We start from the raw sequence: 21,887 nt of genomic DNA, 5'->3' as shown, positions 1-21,887 counted from the left end.
TGCACCCAGGCTTCTTTTAAAAATTGAAAATGGGCGTGGCGCGCCCACTTATGGACCAAGAACCATATCTCAGGAGCTACTAGACCGATTTCAATGAAATTCGGTATATAATATTTTCTTAACACCCTGATGACATAACACGAAATATGGGTGAAATTGGTTCTGCAAACCACGCCTTCTTCCAATATAAAGCTATTTTGAATTCCATCTGATGCCTTCTCTGTATAATACGAGTATAAACATTAGGAACCAATGATGATAGCGGAATAAAACTTTACAAAAATACGGTATTTGAAAAATATGTAAATGACGTATTATGAAATCTCGATTACCACTTTACCATGCGAGAGTATAAAATGTTCGGTGACACCCGAACTTAGCCCTTCCTTACTTGTTTTTATGTTCATTTTGGTGACTAATGTTCAACTGTGGCATGCATTATGGTGTGTCGATTCCGGACTTTTTCGATTCGGGATTTCTAATAGTGCGGAAAAGTTGCCTTAGTACTTCCTGATTCCAATGCAATTTTATGTTTTGAGATCGGATTGCATCTTCAACCCCAACTCCGGCCTTGAAATTTCGGAAATTCGCCTAAAATCGTGAAATTGTCTACATGGCGCCTAAAATACGCATCTCATGGCAAAATGTACAAAACAAAAGTTATTTGTCACGTCATTTGCTACCAAAATGGTATACGTGATCATGGCCGTAGGACGAACCGTTTCCGAGACACGAGCGAAAATGCGGCGCGCCACAGCGCAAGGTGAAAATCGGGTTGCGACCACACTTCTTGACTCCACACAAATATTTTTTCATCGAGTTCCTTCACTCTTGTCTTTGATTTCGCCGAGTGCTATCACTTATATTCTCTCAACAGAACACAGAACTGAAAATGTCTGTATCTAAATTTAAATTTAGACAGAAATGTTCTGTGTTTGGCATATATCCGTACAATCTCTCTGAGTCCCAGTTACCTACTTACCAGGATGTTCTTTTGTGTTATCAGTTTGAAAGATTTCGTATAGGGCGACTCCGAGGCTACAACTTTGAACCTAGGAGTAAAGAGGTTACAGAAATAGTTGCAAAAAAGGTTGCAAATACTTTCAAAAAGTCATCTATTGCGATAGTTTCACACACCAGAGTTGTACAAATGCTCACCACATACCATAAGAAATTTCTGGCTCTTAAAAAAATGTTTTAAAGGAACCCAATAGCATTGAGCTCTAATAGAGACGACTTTGTCGCTTCTGCCGGAAAACTATTTAACATCGCTGCTTATAAATGCAGTTATTCTTCTTCTTGCACTTGTCCAAAGGAAAGGAAAGTTCCTATCAATGAACAACCATTTCTCTTGGACCAGAGAACCAGAAGAATTGGTCGCATTGGAAGTGTTGATCTACCTGAAACAAAAAAGATTACAAAGAAAAATGAACGTAAAGAAAAGCTTTCAAAACGTCATTCAACATCAACACTTACCAGAAAAGTATCAGCTAGAACACGTGACCATTCAGATCAGCCAGACTCTCATACAGACGACAACAATGTAGGTGCGTCGCACATGGATTCTTCCAAACACGATGCTGATGATGAATTTTCTCTTCCATCCTCTAAAACCAAACAAAATACACTAGTATTAGAACACACTGCTTTAGCTGCCCAAAGATTTGGAGTAAGTGATAGAGCAGCGGCCTTGATTGTTTCATCTGCTTTTCTGGATGCCAAAAAAGCAGGTTTGATAACAGAGGATCAGGCTAGCTTTGTCACTGACAAATGCAAGATTAGTCGGGCAAAAAAACGTGTTGGAGTTAAGCTCCGAAACACCGAAAGTATTGACTCTGTATATGGGCTGTATTTTGACGGCCGCAAAGACAGTACACTTACACAAGTCAGCGAAGGTGAAAAGTACTACTGCGACACTGTCAAAGAGGAACATATTTCTTTTATAGCGGAACCTGGTTGTCATTACTTTGGCCACGTCATCTCTCCTTCCGGGTCAGCTGAGGATGAGACGCAAGCTATATGGCAACATTTACAAGACAATTCAGTTGATGTGGATTATCTAGAAGTTGTCGGTGCTGATGGCACCAACTCGAACACAGGTTGGAAAGGTGGAATTATTGGGAAAATAGAAGAAAGAATAGGTAGGCCATTACAGTGGGTTGTTTGTCTTCTACATTTCAACGAACTTCCATTTCGTACTCTTTTCGAACACATAGATGGTGTCACAAAGAGTCCAAATACATTCTCTGGCGACATAGGTAAACTGCTCCCTGATTGTGAGAAGTTGCCTGTTGTCAAATTTGAAAGCTTTCCATCCTGTCAATTACCTTTTGAGGTTATTAATCCGTCCCAACTTAGCACAGACCAAGCTTATCTCTATAAAATATCAGAAGCTGTTATTTCCGGTCAATGTTCCTCAGATTTAGGGTCGATGCATTCAGGTAACATGTGCAAATCTCGCTGGCTCACCTGTGCAAATACAATTCTGAGATTATACATTTCTACTGACAAACCAACAAAGGAAATAAAGATTTTGGTCAAGTACATACTTACAGTTTACTCACCTTTGTGGTTCTCAATAAGATTCAACAGTTCAATCAAAGATGGCTCGCGCCATCTCTATGCTGCAATTCAAAGGTCATGATACTTACCTGTTAAAATGCGCAAGGTTGTCGATTCATCCATTCAACAGAATGCTTTCTTTGCTCTTCCAGACCACATTCTCCTTAGTATTATGACTGACGAACGGATAGAAGTCAGAAAGTTGGCCCTTGACCGTCTTCGGGCAGCCAGAGAAGCAGACTCTGACACTGCAAATGGAAGAGTTAGATGTAATAAAGTGCCAAAGCTAAATTTCAAAGCTAATAATTATTAAGATATGATTAACTGGAAGACTATTACCCTGACTGTTCCACCAGTTCTTTGTTCAGTTTCTAACGAAGAACTCATAAAAGGGCTGTCGGGAGACACTGCAGAGGTATGGAAATTTAGTGAATTCCTCTCTCACACCGTGGCAGTCGAGAGAACCGTCAAACTGGTGACAGAGGCATCTTCTAAAGTTATTGACCCCCAATCTCGTGATCGTTTTATACGCTCTACACTGAAATCTAGGCAACAAGTGCCAAAGTTTAGTACAAAATCTGATTTTATCAATAAATTTGACACAGATTCAGACTAAAACAAGCCTGACATATGGTTGGTTGGTTGGGTTGGGCTTGGGAGGAACCCGAAGAGCAGCCACCTCCACGCGGTGGGTTCTGGGTGAGAGCTGCAACAATTTTCACCTTTCGCTGTGGCACGCCGCCTTGTCGATCGTATCTCGGGAACGGTTCGTCCTACGGCCATGATCACGTATACCATTTTGGTAGCAAATGACGTGACAAATAACTTTTGTTTTGTACATTTTGCCATGAGATGCGTATTTTAGGCGCCATGTAGACAATTTCACGATTTTAGGCAAATTTCTGAAATTTCAAGGCCGGAGTAGGGGTTGAAGATGCAATCCGATCTCAAAACAAAAAGTTGCATTGGAATCAAGAAGTACTAAGGCAACTTTTCCGCACTATTAGAAATCCCGAATCGAAAAAAGTCCGGAATCGACCCACCCTAGTATGCATTTCACTGTCGTGATTAATAATATAGAAATCGTTGTTAGTTTTTACCTGACTAAGTGCCTTGAAAATGAAACAGCAGAAATCAGGTTGAATACAACAAAACAGACCTAGAAAGAGAGACAAAGGAATTCGTGACTGTTTAAACGCTAAGCTAACAAGTAAGGAAGTGCTAAGTTCGGCTGTCACCGAACATTTTATACTCTCGCATGATAAAGTGATAATCGAAATTTCATTATCTTTCATTTACATATTTTTCAAATACCGTATTTGTATACAGTTTTATTCCGCTATCATCATTGGTTCCTAATGTATATATTATACAGAGAAGGCATCAGATGGAATTCAAAATAGCGTTATATTGGAAGAAGGCATGGTTGTGAACCGATTTCACCCATATTTCGTACATGTCATCAGGGTGTTAAGAAAATATTATATACCGAATTTCATTGAAATCGGTCTAGTAGCTCCTGAGATATGGTTCTTGGTCCATAAGTGGGCGCGCCACTCCCATTTTCAATTTTTAAAAAAAGCCTGGGTGCAGCTTCCTTCTGCCACTTCTTCCGTAAAATTTAGTGTTTCTGACGTTTTTTGTTAGTCGGTTAACGCATTTTTAGTGATTTTCAACATAACCTTTGTATGGGAGGTTGGCGTGGTTATTATCCGATTTCTTCCATTTTTGAACTGTATATGGAAATACCTGAAGAAAACGACTCTGTAGACTTTGGTTGACATAGCTATAGTAGTTTCCGAGATATGTACAAAAAACTTAGTAGGGGGCGGGGCCACGCCCACTTTTCCAAAAAAATTACGTCCAAATATGCCCCTCTCTAATGCGATCCTTTGTGCCAAATTTCACTTTAATATCTTTATTTATGGCTTAGTTATGACACTTTATAGGTTTTCGGTTTCCGCCATTTTGTAGGCGTGGTAGTGGGTCGATTTCGCCATTGCTCTTAAATTTGGATTACGATTAGGAATTAATTAGATTAAATTTGAAAAGGAATGGTATTGATTACATAATTCTCTTTTTAACAATTCCTGATTATTAATTAATTATGATAACAAATAATCCAAAAATAATTAAGATTAGTTAGGATTACGAGAAAATAATCAAAAATAATCAAAAAAGTAATTGGCTACTTTCAAGGATTATTTTTGATTATTTTCGATTATTTTTAAAAAAATTTGAAAGCTGATCATTTCATACTTACATTTCGTTTTGAAAAATTTGCATTGAAAACATTCTGAACAAATAAAACAAAATTAGATAGTTTTTGTATACAAAATAAAGGTGTAATCACTTCAATAACAAAACAACCAATAAAATTTTAGTACTTCCTAAATCAAAAAAAGAGGGAAAAATACGTGGAAAAATAATAAAGAAAACAAATACATTCAATTCACAAAAAAACAGTTTTATAATTTACATATATTTACAATTGGCCTTCATTACAACTAATTTTTCGAAAGAAAAATCAGACAATGATTGCCGCTTTGGACTGTTGACGATCCCGGCAAATGAAAACAGTCGTTCAACTGGAGCTGAAGACGTTAAGGGCGTGTTAAAAAAAAATAAATCATATTTTTGGTAAATCTCGTCATCACTTGCATTGTCATTTAAATAGCTGAAGAACTGCTGTTTTATTACGGATCGTTGGTTAACTTTAATCTGTTCTTATGGAGAAGAACTTACTTCAATTGCATCATCTGAAAAGTCAAATCTTTAAAATGAAAAACAAAATAAATGTACGCATAAGCTCACCATCATCACTGAAATCAAAAAAATCGGGCATAGTCGACACATTATTAATTTTCCTTTCAAAATTAAATGTTTTACAATTTTTGGCGTAAAACCTGTAAAGTGTTTCTAAAACTCTGCTGGTTATATTTTCGACAGTTAATTCTGGCAATTCCGGATTTAATCTCAGCAACACCTTGACCCATTTCATTTTGATGCTTTGAGTTAGCACTGTTGCTGCAATTGCAATATTTGCCTCAGGCTTCAACATGAAATATGGTTGGAACCTTTCTCTTAACCTCTGTTCCATTTTTAAAATAAGAGATGATAACTGTTGCAATTCCTGGGATCTGCATAGCTTATGCAGCCTATTGCTCAGTGTCACAAGAGTTGGTATTAAAAATCCTGTAATAATATTAATATAAATTTATATTTTAAAGAACCAAAATATGAATTTCTCCTTGAAGATAGTCCAGGGCCTTTTCAATTGGTTCCATTACCAAATTGTACATTTCCAGGTACTGTATGTCTCTTGCAGAAATCTGTGGCAAAGTCAACTTATCACACAGATTATTTAATTTTTCTTTGTAGCAAAGTAGTTTTTTAACTGCGTCATGCAATGAGTTCCAACGAGTAACAACGGGCAAAACCAACGATGATCCCAGGTGCCCTTCAATTATTTCCGACGACTTTGGCCACTTGCACTTCTTCCACAAGTTGTAGCATTTATCGAATGTCCAAAATAATTAACATTAAACACATTTTCACAATTACAAAACGTTTTCTATTGCATTAAAAAAAATGTTTCCTTACATTTTTTCAATTTCAACGATTATTTTTTTAATGCAAAATAATACCATTTGTTCTGCGACTTACCATCTTATGCTGGATATACAGTGGCTGCTCAGTCTTTAAAATTTTATCGAAGTCGGTTGAAGCAAGCAAATTCAGAGTATGGCTGCAACATCTCTGATGTGTGGGCAACAAACTTTCATTATCAAAGACTGGCATTTCGTCATTAATTTCATCTTCGAAAAAGTCATTTCCCACACCATAATCTCTGAACGCTTTTACAAAATTTGAACCGTTGTCCGTAATGGTCAAGACAATGTTTGAGCTGTTCAAACCAAAGGCAGTGTTGATTTCAGTAATCATCTGCGCAATATTTTCCGCGGTGTGTGCTCCACAAATTCTTCTACATGCCAAAGCTGCCGATTTGCGTTCGAAATTGTCTGTAAACCAATGACACGTATATCCAAGGAAGCTTCTATGATTTCCAGACCAAGCATCTGCTGTAGTACAAAAATATTTAGAGCAAACCATGTTTTTTTTTACATTTTCCATCATGATGGTATATTTTGTTTTCAATTTCTTATCCGCTGTTTGCCTACACATCACCTTCATACCTGTACTTTGAAAAAGATCTATAAAGGATTTCTTTTCCAGAATGGAAAGGGGCAATGAACAATCAATCATTGCATGTAACAGTTTACCATCGAACTCAGATTGCATTTACCGCCAAAAGGGCTACCTGTTTTATAACTTTTGTATGTTTTAAAACATTCACTATGCTTGACCTGCAAATGTTTGATGAAATTTGAAGTCACTTCACCGCTTCCTCTAATCACTCGATGACTGCGCACGCACTTAGCACAAGTTGTCTTATCGGAAATCGAACAATAAAAATTATAAATTCATAGTGTGCTTTAATTTAAAAACTTTAAAACTAACTTTTTCCACTTCTGTGTAAAATTCTTCTTTGAAAATAATTTTTTGTGAATTCACACAGACTTTTTTTAAGGCCGGTTCTGATTCCGCACTTAATGAGCTCTTTGGTTTACTTCCAGTAGTATTAAAGTCCAGATCTTCAATACTGTCGTCTGCAGAAAAATCGGTCTGCAGACATTTAGACCGAAAAATAAATTTTATTATTAAAAGTTAACAACAATTATGTTTAATACTCACAATTACAATAGTACATAATTAATGTTTTCCTTTTGCTAGTTAAACTCACACCCTTCTTTATGAATTAAAACGTGATTTCTTGGTGTCTTGCTACTTGATTTGGCACTCTTAAAATTACAACGCAGCTAAGTAGTAAAGCGAGTTAGTTATTATGTAGTACATATGTTTGTATGAATGTTCGAATGCTCACTGGGAAAGGAACGCATGTTTGCCTTTTTGAGACATTAGCAATTTTTTTCACGATACAATTTTCTGGATAGATTTTTATAAAAATGTAGTTCATCCTCTAAAAAATGTCATATGAATTACAGTTCAAAACTGTATACAAAATTTATGACAACTTACAAAATTTTCGTACAAATTTCAAAGACTTTAATAAGAGCGTTTATAATATTTTTGGGTATGCAGTTTTATAGTCCATTCAATGCTAGTATAATAAAGAATCAACATCAAACTTCCAAAAAACCTATCGAGAAAAATGTATCATGGTTTTGCTCCCCACTGTAAGTACATTCAAGAAAAAGAGTTACAAAACAAAGTGGCAAAATTCTAATAAGCACTTATGCTAGCAAAGGTACATATATTACATACATATGTATGTAAGTGCAATATCTCTAGCTTATAAGGAAAAGCTAAGCCGACAATACGTAAGCATGCATAAGTTAAGTGTTAGTTTGTAAGTTTGTTTGTAAAATTGAACTAATGTTACTAAATTGAAGTTATTGAAATGCAATATTTAAGTGAGTAACTGTAATGCAATATTTAAGTGAGTACTATTTTTGGAATTGTCAATCGATGGCACACAAAATCTCACTGACCGTACTTTTGAAATGTTGGTATTAAGGAAAGCAAATAAAAAGTAAATTATGTTTGTCTAATTTTATTGCGGCATAATTAGAAGTCTCTTTTCAAATATATAGTTTATTTTGAGTACTATTTTTGGAATTGTCAATCGATGGCACACAAAATCTCACTGACCGTACTTTTGAAATGTTGGTATTAAGGAAAGCAAATAAAAAGTAAATTATGTTTGTCTAATTTTAGTGCGGCATAATTAGAAGTCTCTTTTCAAATATATAGTTTATTTTGAGTACTATTTTTGGAATTGTCAATCGATGGCACACAAAATCTCACTGACCGTACTTTTGAAATGTTGGTATTAAGGAAAGCAAATAAAAAGTAAATTATGTTTGTCTAATTTTATTGCGGCATAATTAGAAGTCTCTACTCAAATATATGGTTTATTTTGAATAAATTTCCTCATACTGCTTCAGCTTATACATATGTGTACATACGTAGTACTATTTTTATACTCTCGCAACAATGTTGCTAAGGAGAGTATTATAGTTTTGTTCACATAACGGTTGTTTGTAAGTCCTAAAACTAAAAGAGTCAGATATAGGTTATATATACCAAAGTGATCAGGGTGACGAGTAGAGTCGAAATCCGGATGTCTGTCTGTCCGTCCGTCCGTCTGTCCGTCCGTCCGTCCGTGCAAGCTGTAACTTGAGTAAAAATTGAGATATCATGATGAAACTTGGTACACGTATTCCTTGGCTCCATAAGAAGGCTAAGTTCGAAGATGGGCAAAATCGGCCCCCTGCCACGCCCACAAAATGGCGGAAACCGAAAACCTATAAAGTGTCATAATTAAGCCATAAATAAAGATATTAAAGTGAAATTTGGCACAAAGGATTGCACTAGGGAGGGGCATATTTTAACGTAATTTTTTTGGAAAAGTGGGCGTGGCCCCGCCCCCTACTAAGTTTTTTGTACATATCTCGGAAACTACTATAGCTATGTCTACCAAACTCTACAAAGCCGTTTTCTTCAGGCATGTCCATATACAGTTCAAAAATGGCAGAAATCGGATATTAACCACGCCCACCTCCCATACAAAGGTTATGTTGAAAATCACTAAAAGTGCGTTAACGGACTAACAAAAAACGTCAGAAACACTACATTTTACGGAAGAAATGGCAGAAGGAAGCTGCACCCAGGCTTTTTTTAAAAATTGAAAATGGGCGTGGCCTCGCCCACTTATGGACCAAAAACCATATCTCAGGAACTACTGGACCGATTTCAATGAAATTCGGTATATAATATTTTCTTAACACCCTGATAACATGTACGAAATATGGGTGAAATCGGTTCACAACCACGCCTTCTTCCAATATAACGCTATTTTGAATTCCATCTGATGCCTTTTCTGTATAATATACAGTACATTAGGAACCAATGATGATAGCGGAATAAAACTGTACACAAATACGGATAATGAAGGATAATGAAATCTCGGTTATCACTTTATCATGCGAGAGTATAAAATGTTCGGTGACACCCGAACTTAGGCCTTCCTTACTTGTTTTCATTGTATTCAGTAATTTTACAATTTCATATTGAAAAGCTATACGCAAGACCAACATTTATAAATAGTGGTGCGGTAATTAGACAAAACTTTCGATTCTAATGCGAAGAATATCAAAAGTTATTCAAGAACAACCATGAAAATTCACCTACATCGGCAGTTTGGTGTGCTTATTGCTTGAGATACAAGTCTATGAGAATCAATTAACTATAAGTGCATAGACATAAGACTATTTTATATTGTTCAGTTATATATTTTTAAAGCTACTATGGTATTATAAATTAAAATAGTATATAGTATTAATTCCGGTAAGAGAGAATATGGCTGCCTTAATTAGTTCCAGCAAATAAAATCCAAAATTTTTCAATAAATGCCTTAAGTAATCTGCATCGGGTAGTCGAAAAAATAGTTTCGCGCTACACGATCTGATACAGCATCGTCTCTATAAACTTCACAAATTTCATTGGTGGTTTTCGCCGCATTCATCGTTTTTTTATACAAAAATTTCAAAATTTAGCGAATTTCTTCATTATTTTCACTCTATTTTGAACAGCTGTAACTTTTTTCAACTTTCCCAAGTTAATTTCTTTTTATTAAATGAGGCTTAAAATCTCATGTTTTCAAGATCATGTAGACACAATGTGATTGGTACTGAAAATATGGGACTGCAACAACATCTATTAACAAAATACGAAAAGACTTTTTCGACTACCCAATAAAAATTATAAATAATTCACTACTGACTTGTCTTTAAGTGCAAAAGTGAAAGTTCAAGCGGGAAAATAAAACTTAATAATTTTCTACATAGAAAAATTATAACCATTAAAAAATGAATTCCTGATTATAGCATCTCTTAACTTATCTATGCATACCCTCTATAACATTGACTACTTTCGCTTGAGACATATTTCTAGATTCAGAATCAGATCATGTTTTATTAGCTTCCAGCAAAGGTTCATTTTTTTTATATATACTTAAAAGCATGTACTAATTTAATAAATTTGTTTTTTATACCCTGAACAGGGTATATTAAGTTTGTCACGATGTTTGTAACACCCATAAAGAAGCGTCGGGGACCCTATAAAGTTTATATATAAATGATCAGTATGTTGAGCTGAGTCGATTTAACTATGTCCGTCTGTCTGTCAGTCCGTTCGTCCGTCCGTCTGTATATATACGAACTATTCCCTCAGTTTTTAAGATATCCTTTTGAAATTTTGCAAAAGTCATTTTCTTTTCAAGAGGCTGCTCATTTGTCGGAACGGCCGATATCGGACCACTATAACATATAGCTGCCATATAAACTGAACGATCGGAATCAAGTTCTTGTATGGAAAACTTTCACATTTAACAATGTATCTTCACCAAATTTGGTACAGATTATTTTCTAAGGCAGCAATTCTCCGAAGAAATTGTTCAGATCGGATTACTATAGCATATAGCTTCCATACAAACTGAACACATAGTTACTAAAAGAAATGCACCTGTGAAGGGTATATTAGCTTCGGTGAAGCCGAAGTTAACGTTTTTTCTTTTTTTTTTGTTTATATTTGCTCTATTTTCATTAATTGATCAACATCGACTTGAAACTGGTGTGCTTGCGACGACTAAACTATGGCATCTCAACAATGCTGCTGTCATCTCTTAATACGTGTGCTGGTTTTTCACTGATGCGCTTTTGGTCGCATCGCCGTCGACATTATATTGCCATGACTTCACGGAACTTAATTTATCGCTACTTGTTTGCCTTATCCACTGTAGAGATGAAAAATCATGAATAGTTGCTTGAGGATATTAGAGATGATGCAACAACGAATTTATTACCTGATAAAGGTGAGTACGAAACGTAATATATGATGAATAAGAGAAAAAAATCTATTTAAATTTAGGCCATAAAGCTTTGTTGGTAAACAGAAGATTTTGTGAAAATGTAGTAGTTGGTTATATTGCTGATAAAAGTTAACATTTTAGAAAAATTGTAACATAATATTGCAAAACTAATAATTCATCGCTACATCCTTTTGAAACCCAAGATTATACTGTATCAAAACTCACACAATTCGATGAAATATATTCCAACTAAATCCTAATTATATTTATAAAATAAAATCATTGCTGACACTACATAAATTTTTCCATTTCCGTGTTGTGTAATAGTGAATGAAGGCAAATTTATATACCCCAAAGTGAACCAGTGAGAGAATTCTACATTGACTGCAATAAATGGTAGACAAGTCTGGGCTATAAGGTGGGTAAGGTAAAACTTCCCAACCGCTGCTTTTTAACTAGTTTTTAATCGGTGTAGCAGCAAAATCTTCGTGCACTTTTCATCAATCGATCGCATCAATTTATTGAGTCAAAAATGGTTTCAACGGTTTTGTAAGCTCATAACATAGCACGCTCTTCTGATCCAATCAAATATAGAACATTCCCTTGGCGTCCTGAATATTTGGCTTTGTACAGAGTTGTCGTTATGATTTAATTTTTCATAACATTGTGGCAAATCGAAATGTTCAGTGTAATAAACGTGAAAAATATATAATATCGCATTCCCATCTGATACTATAACATACAAAGCACTACTTTGGGGTCGTGGTTACACCATTCAGACCTACTACAAAACGGCTGTCAGTGAGAGCATGTAGTTATCAGCATTTTCATAGCAAAGCTTATTGGAATTCTACCGTAAAGCCAAGTTATATATATGTTAAATATCGAAAATGGAGAGAGAAAAACAACAATACAAACTTGCAAAGAAGAAAAGATAACACGGTGCTTACTGACATTTGCATGCCGTCTGACAAGTGAACTAGTAAAAAAATTCACAGAAACATACATACTGGCTTAGGTATGCATCAAATACCTACAGAAACACATAAATAAAAAAATAAATAAATCCTTTGTAGACATGATTAAGGCTAATCACATAAAAAATGCACAGTTTGATAAATAAATATTTTGTAGTCTTTTCGTATTTTGTCAACAGATGTCGTTGGAGTCGTATATCTCCAGTGCTACCAATCACATTGTGTCATGCTATATAAAGTTGGAAAGGTAAGATTTTAAGCATCATTTAAGCAAAAAAAAAAAATTAAATTTGGGAAGTTGAAAAAAAGTTACAGTTCTTCAAAAATTAGTGAAAGTAATGAAGAAATTCGCTATATTTTGAAATTTTTGTATAAAAACGGGAAGAACTGATCAACAGAAAAGGCTTCGTCTTCCATCAAGACAACGCTAGACTACACGTGCCTTTGATGGCTCGGCAAAAACTGGGAGAGCCGGGAAGTTTTGATGCACTCACTATATAGCCCTGACCTTGCACCATCGGACTACCATTTTTTTCGGTCAGTGCAGAACTCCCTTAATGGAGTAAAGTTTGCTTCAAGAGAAGCCTGTGCAAACTACTTGCCGCAGGTCTTCGCTGAGAAACCAGAAACGTTTTAGATTGATGGAATAATGTCTGTAGTGGCAGTTGGTTCATAAAAAGTCAATATAAATATAAAAAATATATGTTGAAATTTAATTAGGAATATGACAAGACTTTTTCGACCTTATACATCTACAAATGACTCTGCACTTATTAGCAGTTGTTAACTTGACGTCATGTCAGCAACAACAACAACAATAGAGTCTGTTATAGCATATGGTTAAATGAGTAGCGACGTCGCATCACATCTGCATCAATTCACCACACCGAATCAACCATGCACTTCATCACGCGAGAGAAAGGATCTCGCGCACCTTTTGTCGATACGACGTCGAGCAACCAGCATCATCGCTTTCCGCATCATCCCGGTTCCGATCCGCTTATCCGAGTGTATATATCTAATATATATTTAACTTAATACCTACGATATATATAATGATCAGTTTATATTCATATAACATATTTTAACGTTGTTAAACTATCCAATACTTCAGTTCAGTAAAACTCATTTTATTATAATAATTGTGAAGTAAATTTCGCAGAAAATAAAAGTTTGTAACGATCTTTGGAATTGGTGCGTTTTCTATTAACGAAACGTGTGTGTGGCCTAAAAGGTGAGTTTAATATACATACATGGTCCTTCGAGCCATAAAGAAAGGCACTATGGCTAAATAAAGTCAATAAAATTAAGATTTGAAAACAAAAATTAATAAAAATTTAACGTGTGAAAAAGTGCAGCTATAAAAAACGAAAAGGTAATAAATAACAAGTGACAAAACCAATTAAAAAAGCAAACAACAAAGAACATATATGCCAAAAACCGGTTTTGGCTAGCAGCAAGTGCAGTGACCAAACAAAAGAAAATATAGTATTATTCATACATATACACATCTATATAATATACTGTGCTACAAAAGTGCATATATAATTAGACAAAAATATTAAACAAATAAATAAAAGTGCTGTGCAAAAAGCTAACCAATACGTATATATTTAAAAAATAAAAAATTCACAAACATGAATTACTACATCTAGGCCACCTCATATAAAACATTGCAAATATAATAAAAATGTACGGATAATTTTCTTTTGTGAAAACATAAATAAATAAAATAAAGAAACCAAATTTTACAAAAAAAATTTTAAGGGTTGTCCAGTGCAAGTAGGTAACATATATAAAACAACAAAAATATAAAAACAAAAAGAAAACCAAACAAGAAGAATACATTGCTGAAAAAAAAAAAATAATAATAAATATAAATATTAAAAATTCATAAAAATTTATACCAAAAAGTAAAACATTAATCGGGCGCGCTCTAACTATAAAAATACCAAAATTAACAAATAAATCGGGTGCGATATAATTATTAGGTAATACATACATACATGCTCTACAAAGGAGGAAACGGGAGCAAAAGGACACTAAACACCGGAGGAAACAGAAACGAAAGCATATAATATCCCCAAAATTATATAAATATATGTACTGTATTCTTCCAAAACTCCCTTGAGGCGAGACAAAGTAAGTCATTTCCATTTTTTATGAACATATGTAAATATGTATGATATCATACGGTTTTATCAAATATAAAACCTATGTTTATAATCCGTTTGATCAATTTCTAAACGGGAACAGTTGAAAAAATATATCATCCATATATTTTTATAAATACAAAAGGAAATCATTTACTGCCTTCTAAGCTTACCCTTGTGTATACAAACACACCCACTACAACAGAAAACCACCAAAAGGCATAAAAAGCAAAATTTCCAATGTTAAAGCGAGAATAAATACAAACATACATATTTACATATGCATATACTCAAATCATACTTTTAAATACATAACTGCAACAAACATTCAATTTAATATTAATATATTGAAGCATATACTTGCTAATCCGCAAGTGCAGAGGCTAATGACCTGCACATTGCACATTTTCTTTTCTCGCTATATTCTGATCGCGCAAATATAAGTATGTACATACATATATGTATATATGATATACATACTGTATACATATATTCGGTATTCTTTTTGCCTACGCGGTAATACAAGCCTAATAATAATACATGTACATACCCTGATTTAGGGGGTATGTCCAAAAAATTAAAAACAATAATAAATCTTAAATTATTAGAAGATGCGATAATAGCTTAATTATAAACAATAAGCGGAATTAAAAAAAAACAAAAAAATAAATAAATAAATAATAAAATTTTATTAACGATAAATATGTATATTAGTACATACTTATATAGTACATACTCTAAGCCAGTATAGGCAAATATTATTTAACAATACAATTACAAAAACAAGCGGGACTAAATACCAACCAATTAAGCATATCATATGCACATTAATACGCACATAGCGTGCACATATATGTACAAAGGTTATTGACTTCGTGTACCGCCTTTGCGAGTACTTATGTACAAGGACATACGGATAAATCCGTAATAGAAAATATATAAAAATATATATAAAATCGCAACTACTCAATTACAATAGTGCGGTTAACAAAACGATTAACGCGTATTTTAATAAATTTACGGGAATAACAACTCTTATTTACTTAAAAGAGTTTTCCGTTTATCATATATATATCATCAAATTTTAATTCTAAATTCTTATTTATTCTAAATGAGCACAGATTCAAAAGAATCTAAATCAGGCCAGTTTCTTACCTTTCCAAAAATGGCTGACGACGATAAACAAAGCACACCTGCAGAAGCTACACGCTCTAAGCACGGTACAAAGCAAAAGAGATCAAAAGATCATATAATATCGAAATTTATCACTGAAAGTGATAGCTTTATAAGATATTGCACACGGTTTCAATCTTCCCCTATTACTGACATCACGGAATCAGTTTTAAATATAAAATTAGAAAGTGTTAACAATTTATGGGCACGCCTTTTGGCAGCGTACGATACAGTACTAGATACTGACGACGCGGAACTCCCAGAAAATATAAAAGCTTCGGCAACTGCCAAGTGTGATAACTGCCGTGATCAGTACGAGATAACAAAGGGAATGATAACTGAACAAATAAGTTTAGTAAGGCCAAGTAGAGCCACTACTCCCCCTCCCAGAGTAGTTACAACACAAAAAGAAGACCTAGATAAAGGCATGTATCTAAAAGTACCAGCTTGTGATACTGAAGTTTTTAATGGATGTTATGACCAATGGCCGTCCTTCCGGGACATGTTCACTGCCGTTTATATAAACCATCCTAAACTTTCACAAGCACAAAAGTTATACCATCTCAGGTATAAAACAAAAGGGGAAGCGGGCAGTATCGTCAAGCAATTCGCTTTAAATGACGAAAATTTTAAACTGGCTTGGGAAGCACTTGTCGAAAGGTACGAAAATGAAAGGGTTATGATAGAAACCCAATAAAAACTTTATTGCATTTGCCAAAAATCCAACAAGAAACTTGCCAGGAATTTCAAAACTTACACTCCACAGTGACCAATTGTTTATCAGTGTTAAAAACACAAAATATCTCCACAGAATCGTGGGACCCTATGATAGTAACCATTTGCGCAGAAACACTGCCTGATGCTGCGTTACTACGATGGGAACAATCTCTAGTGAAAAGGAAAATAATGCCCACCTGGCAACAGATGAAAACATTCCATACTGCTCAGTACGCGATAGTTGAGCGAATAGACAAAAAAACTATAAAGCCAAAAAGTCATCACAATGACTCAAGTAAAAACTTGTTCAAACCCCAAGCCAGTAATAATATACAATATAATAGACACGTTAATAAAAGTCACACATTCGTGTCAAATCAAAGTAGTCAATGGCAATCATTGTGTGAACTCTGTAAGGGAGGTCATAAATTAAGATCTTGCGAGAGATTCAAAAAATTATCCGTTTCAGATAAAAACAATCTGGTCCGTCAACACAAACTTTGCATAAACTGTCTGTCGAATTCTCATATCACAAAAGACTGTGAAAGCAAATTCAATTGTGTATACTGTCAACGAAGACATCACTCAATGCTTCATGTGGACCATGGAGTTAGTCGCTACAACTACATCAAGTAATCCCGAAACTTCAAATCCCGAAAAAAGGGAAGAACAACCATGTTGCTCTAAAGCAGCAAAAATTCAAGCGCTTCATTCAGAAAATGAAAGCAAAATTCTTTTACCCACTGCGTTCATCACCATTGAACATAAAGGTGATTTTTTCAAACTAAGAGCGTTAATAGATCAAGGCTCTCAAAGATCCTTTATATCATCAAAGGTTCAAAATCGGCTAAAATTGACAATAAAACATTCCAATTTTCAAATTTCGGGAATGGGCGGAAGAATTATTCAAAATTCCAATAAAATATGCCCAATCACCATAGTTTCTCCATATGCGGATATACGAATAGATGCACAAGCCATCGTTCTACCGCAACTTAAAAATTTGCTTCCAAGCTATGAAGTAAATAAAATACACTGGGAAAAATGCTCACATCTCAAATTAGCAGATCCCAACTGTCATATCCCATCACAAATCGACATATTATTAGGCAGTGACTTAATACCTATAATGGAGGATGGGGTCATGTGTAGAAGTTCACGCAAGTGAGGAAAGTTCTCTGATCGCCATCAGCTCACGACTTCCGATCTTTGATCAAGTATCCTCTGGGTAGCCTAAGAACATCCGTTCGAAGGCGAGCTAAAGTGAGAAGGCGAAACATCTCCTGCATAGGGTTGTGCGGTGGGTTTGGGACCCGCCACGTAAAAAGCCTGCCCCAATGAAAAACGACAAACAGCCTCGGATGAGAAACCCCTCTTTTGATGACGACCATGGCAAACGAAATAAGGACAACGATATCAGGGCATGCACCTGGAATGTCCGGTCCCTTAATTGGGAAGGTGCCGCTGCCCGGCTGGTTGATGTCCTCGTAAAAAATAAAGGCTGACATCACCGCCGTCCAAGAAATGCGATGGACGGGACAAGGACAGAGACGAGTAGGTCCTTGTGACATTTACTACAGTGGCCATATAAAGGAGCGCAAGTTTGGTGTGGGATTCGTGGTGGGAGAGAGACTCCGTCGCCGAGTACTATCATTCACTTCGGTGAATGAACGTCTAGCCACAATCCGCATCAAAGCGAGGTTCTTCAACATATCGCTGATCTGCGCCCACGCTCCGACGGAAGAGAAGGACGATGTGACCAAAGATGCCTTTTTATAAGTGCTTGGAACGCACTTATGAGAGATGCCCCCGCCACGATGTCAAAATCGTGCTTGGCGACTTTAACGCCAGGGTGGAGCCAAAAGAAGGTATCTTTGGCACTACGGTCGGTAAATTCAGCCTCCACGACGAAACATCCCCAAATGGGTTGAAGGCTGATTGACTTCGCCGGGGCCCGAAATATGTTTATCTGTAGTACTAGATTCCAGCATAAGAAGATTCATCAAGCTACCCGGCTGTCTCCGGATCGAAAAACTACCAACCAGATCGATCATGCTGTGATAGACGGAAGACACGTCTCCAGTGTTTTAGATGTGCGTGCGCTCCGAGGTCCTAACATCGACTCGGACCACTATCTTGTTGCAGCCAAGATTCGCACCCGCCTCTGTGCAGCAAAAAACGCACGCCAACAAACACAAGGAAGGTTCGACGACGAGAAGCTGCAATCACAACAGACAGCCGAACGATTTTCTACTCGGCTTGCACTCCTGCTCTCTGAGAGCACTCGTCAACAACTCGGTATAAGGGAACTGTGGGACGGCATTTCAAACTCCTTACGTAGAGCTGCATCCGAAACCCTTGGTTTTCGGAAAGTGCAAAGGAACAACTGGTACGACGAGGAGTGCCGCGCCGCAGCGGAGAGAAAACAGGCTGCCTACCTCGCAACGTTACGATCGACCACAACACGTACGGGATGGGATAGATACCGAGAGTTGAAGAGTGAAGCGATACGCATTTGCAGACAGGTAAAGAAAGAGGCCGAAATGCGTGAGTACGAAGAGCTTGATAAGCTAGCTGACAGGGGTAATGCTCGAAAATTCTACGAAAAAATGCGGCGGCTTACGGAAGGTTTCAAGACCGGAGCGTACTCTTGTAGAACCCCCAAAGGTGATCTAGTCACTGATGCCCAGAGCATACTTAGATTATGAAGGGAACACTTCTCCAGCCTGCTGAACGGCAGTGAACGCACAACGCCAGGAGAAGGCGAGGCCGATTCCCCAATCGATGACCATGGAGCAGACGTTCCATTGCCCGACCATGAAGAAGTTCGAATAGCATTTAACCGCCTGAAGAACAACAAAGCGGCAGGGGCCGATGGATTGCCGGCCGAGCTATTCAAACACGGCGGCGAAGAACTAATAGGGAGCATGCATCAGCTTCTTTGTAAAATATGGTCGGACGAAAGCATGCCCAACGGTTGGAATTTAAGTGTGCTATGCCTAATCCATAAAAAAGGAGACCCCACAATCTGCGCCAACTACAGTGGGATTAGCCTCCTCAACATCGGATATAAGGTTCTATCGAGAGTATTGTGTGAAAGATTAAAGCCCACCGTCAACAAACTGATTGGACCTTATCAGTGTGGCTTCAGACCTGGAAAATCAACAACCGACCAGATATTCACCATGCGCCAAATCTTGGAAAAGACCCGTGAAAGGAGAATCGACACACACCACCTCTTCGTCGATTTCAAAGCTGCTTTCGACAGCACGAGAAGGAACTGCCTCTATGCCGCGATGTCTGCATTTGGTATCCCCGCAAAACTAATACGGCTGTGTAAACTGACGTTGGGCAACACGAAGAGCTCCGTCAGAATCGGGAAGGACCTCTCCAAGCCGTTCGATACCAAACGAAGTTTCAGACAAGGCGACTCCCTATCGTGCGACTTTTTCAACCTGCTTTTGGAGAAAATAGTTCGAGCCGCAGAGCTAAAGAGAGAAGGTACCATCTTCTATAAGAGTGTACACCTGCTGGCGTATGCCGATGATATTGATATCATCGGCCTCAACACCCGTGCCGTTAGTTCTGCTTTCTCCAGGCTGGACAAGGAAGCAAAAGAAATGGGTCTGGCAGTGAACGAGGGCAAGACGAAATATCTCCTGTCATCAAACAAACAGTCGTCGCACTCGCGACTTGGCATTCACGTCACTGTTGACAGTCATAACTTTGAAGTTGTAGATAATTTCGTCTATTTAGGAACCAGTAGTAACACCACCAACAATGTCAGCCTGGAAATCCAACGCAGGATTGCTCTTGCCAACAGGTGCTACTTCGGACTGAGTAGGAAATTGAAAAGTAAAGTCCTCTCTCGACGAACAAAAGCCAAACTCTATAAGTCGCTCATAATTCCCGTCCTGCTATATGGTACAGAGGCTTGGACGATGTCAACAACTGATGAGTCGACGTTGCGAATATCGCATTCCATAAAACGATGAGCTGTACGAGATATACGACGGCATGACATAGTTCAGCGAATTAAGAGACAGCGGCTACGCTGGCTAGGTCATGTTGTCCGAATGGACGAAAACACTCCAGCTCTGAAAGTATTCGACGCAGTACCCGCCGGGGGAAGCAGAAGAAGAGGAAGACCTCCACTCCGTTGGAAGGACCAAGTGGAGAAGGACCTGGCTTCGCTTGGAATATCCAATTGGCGCCACGCAGCGAAAAGAAGAAACGACTGGCGCGCTGTTGTTAACTCGGCTATAATCGCGTAAGCGGTGTCTACGCCAATTAAGAAGAAGAAGACTTAATACCTCAAATAATTCTTGAAGGTATAGAGAAAATCTCCAATAAATTGTTAGCCCAAAATACAATCTTTGGGTGGATTATAAGTGGCCAAGTCACGGAAAAAATAAATTCTTTCACAACACAAGTGGAAGATATCACAAACGAATACTTAAATAATGAACTTAAAAAATTCTGGATAGAATTCAGATTACCAAACTATCAGAAGAAGACCAGGCATGCGAAGCCTATTACCAGTCCACAACAACAAGAAACAAACATGGTCGTTATGTTGTGTGACTGCCATTCAAATCCACCTTTCCAGAGACTATAGCTCTAGTCCACTCTAGAATCTCAGCACTCCAGCAATTCCTAAGCATGGAAAAAAGCCTGACGAAGAAAAATGAGCTAAAATCAGCATATGATAATGTGATGGAGGAATATCTTGACCTCAATCATATGGAAGAAACTGTACCATATGAAAAAATATCCAAAGGTAGATATTTATCTTTTTACCTTCCACATCATGGGGTAATAAGACCAGATAAAATCACAACGAAAGTACGAGTGGTATTCAATGCCTCAAAGTGTACGAGCTCAGGCAAATCACTGGCCAACATTACAACCTGATCTCATGTTGCTAATAATAAATTGGCGCATGTTTAAATACGTTTTTAACGGGGATGTTGAGAAAATGTATAGGCAAATTCTGGTGCATTAAGATGACCAAGATTTCCAACGCATAGTCTTCCACAATTCAATTAATAGTCCAATTAGCGACTACAAACTTAAAACAGTTACCTTTGGCATCAACTGCGCACCCTAATTAGCCATTAGGACATTACATGAAGTGGCAAAAACAAATGCAACAAATTTGCCTTTAGCATCTTCTGTGTTGCAAACACAAACATACGTGGACGACATACTATCAGGTAGCCACAGTATCGCATTAGCATGCGAATCACTATCGCAAGTGATCAAAGCATTAAATTCTGCAGATTTCCCCCTAAAGAAAACTACTTCAAATCACCCTGAAATAATAAAAGACATTCAAAAAGAAGACTTATT

General features: G+C 36.9%; 1 pseudogene; it reads left to right on the top strand.

Moving 5' to 3' along the window:
• The first annotated feature begins 11,228 nt into the window (after positions 1-11,228).
• Positions 11,229-21,887, top strand: part of LOC120767368 — a 53,007-nt pseudogene continuing 42,348 nt past the window's right edge.

Source organism: Bactrocera tryoni, chromosome 2 (assembly GCF_016617805.1).
Source record: "Bactrocera tryoni isolate S06 chromosome 2, CSIRO_BtryS06_freeze2, whole genome shotgun sequence".
Taxonomy (NCBI): domain Eukaryota; kingdom Metazoa; phylum Arthropoda; class Insecta; order Diptera; family Tephritidae; genus Bactrocera; species Bactrocera tryoni.
The sequence above is the reverse complement of the archived record's forward strand: the minus strand, read 5'-3'. Positions and strand labels throughout refer to the sequence as shown.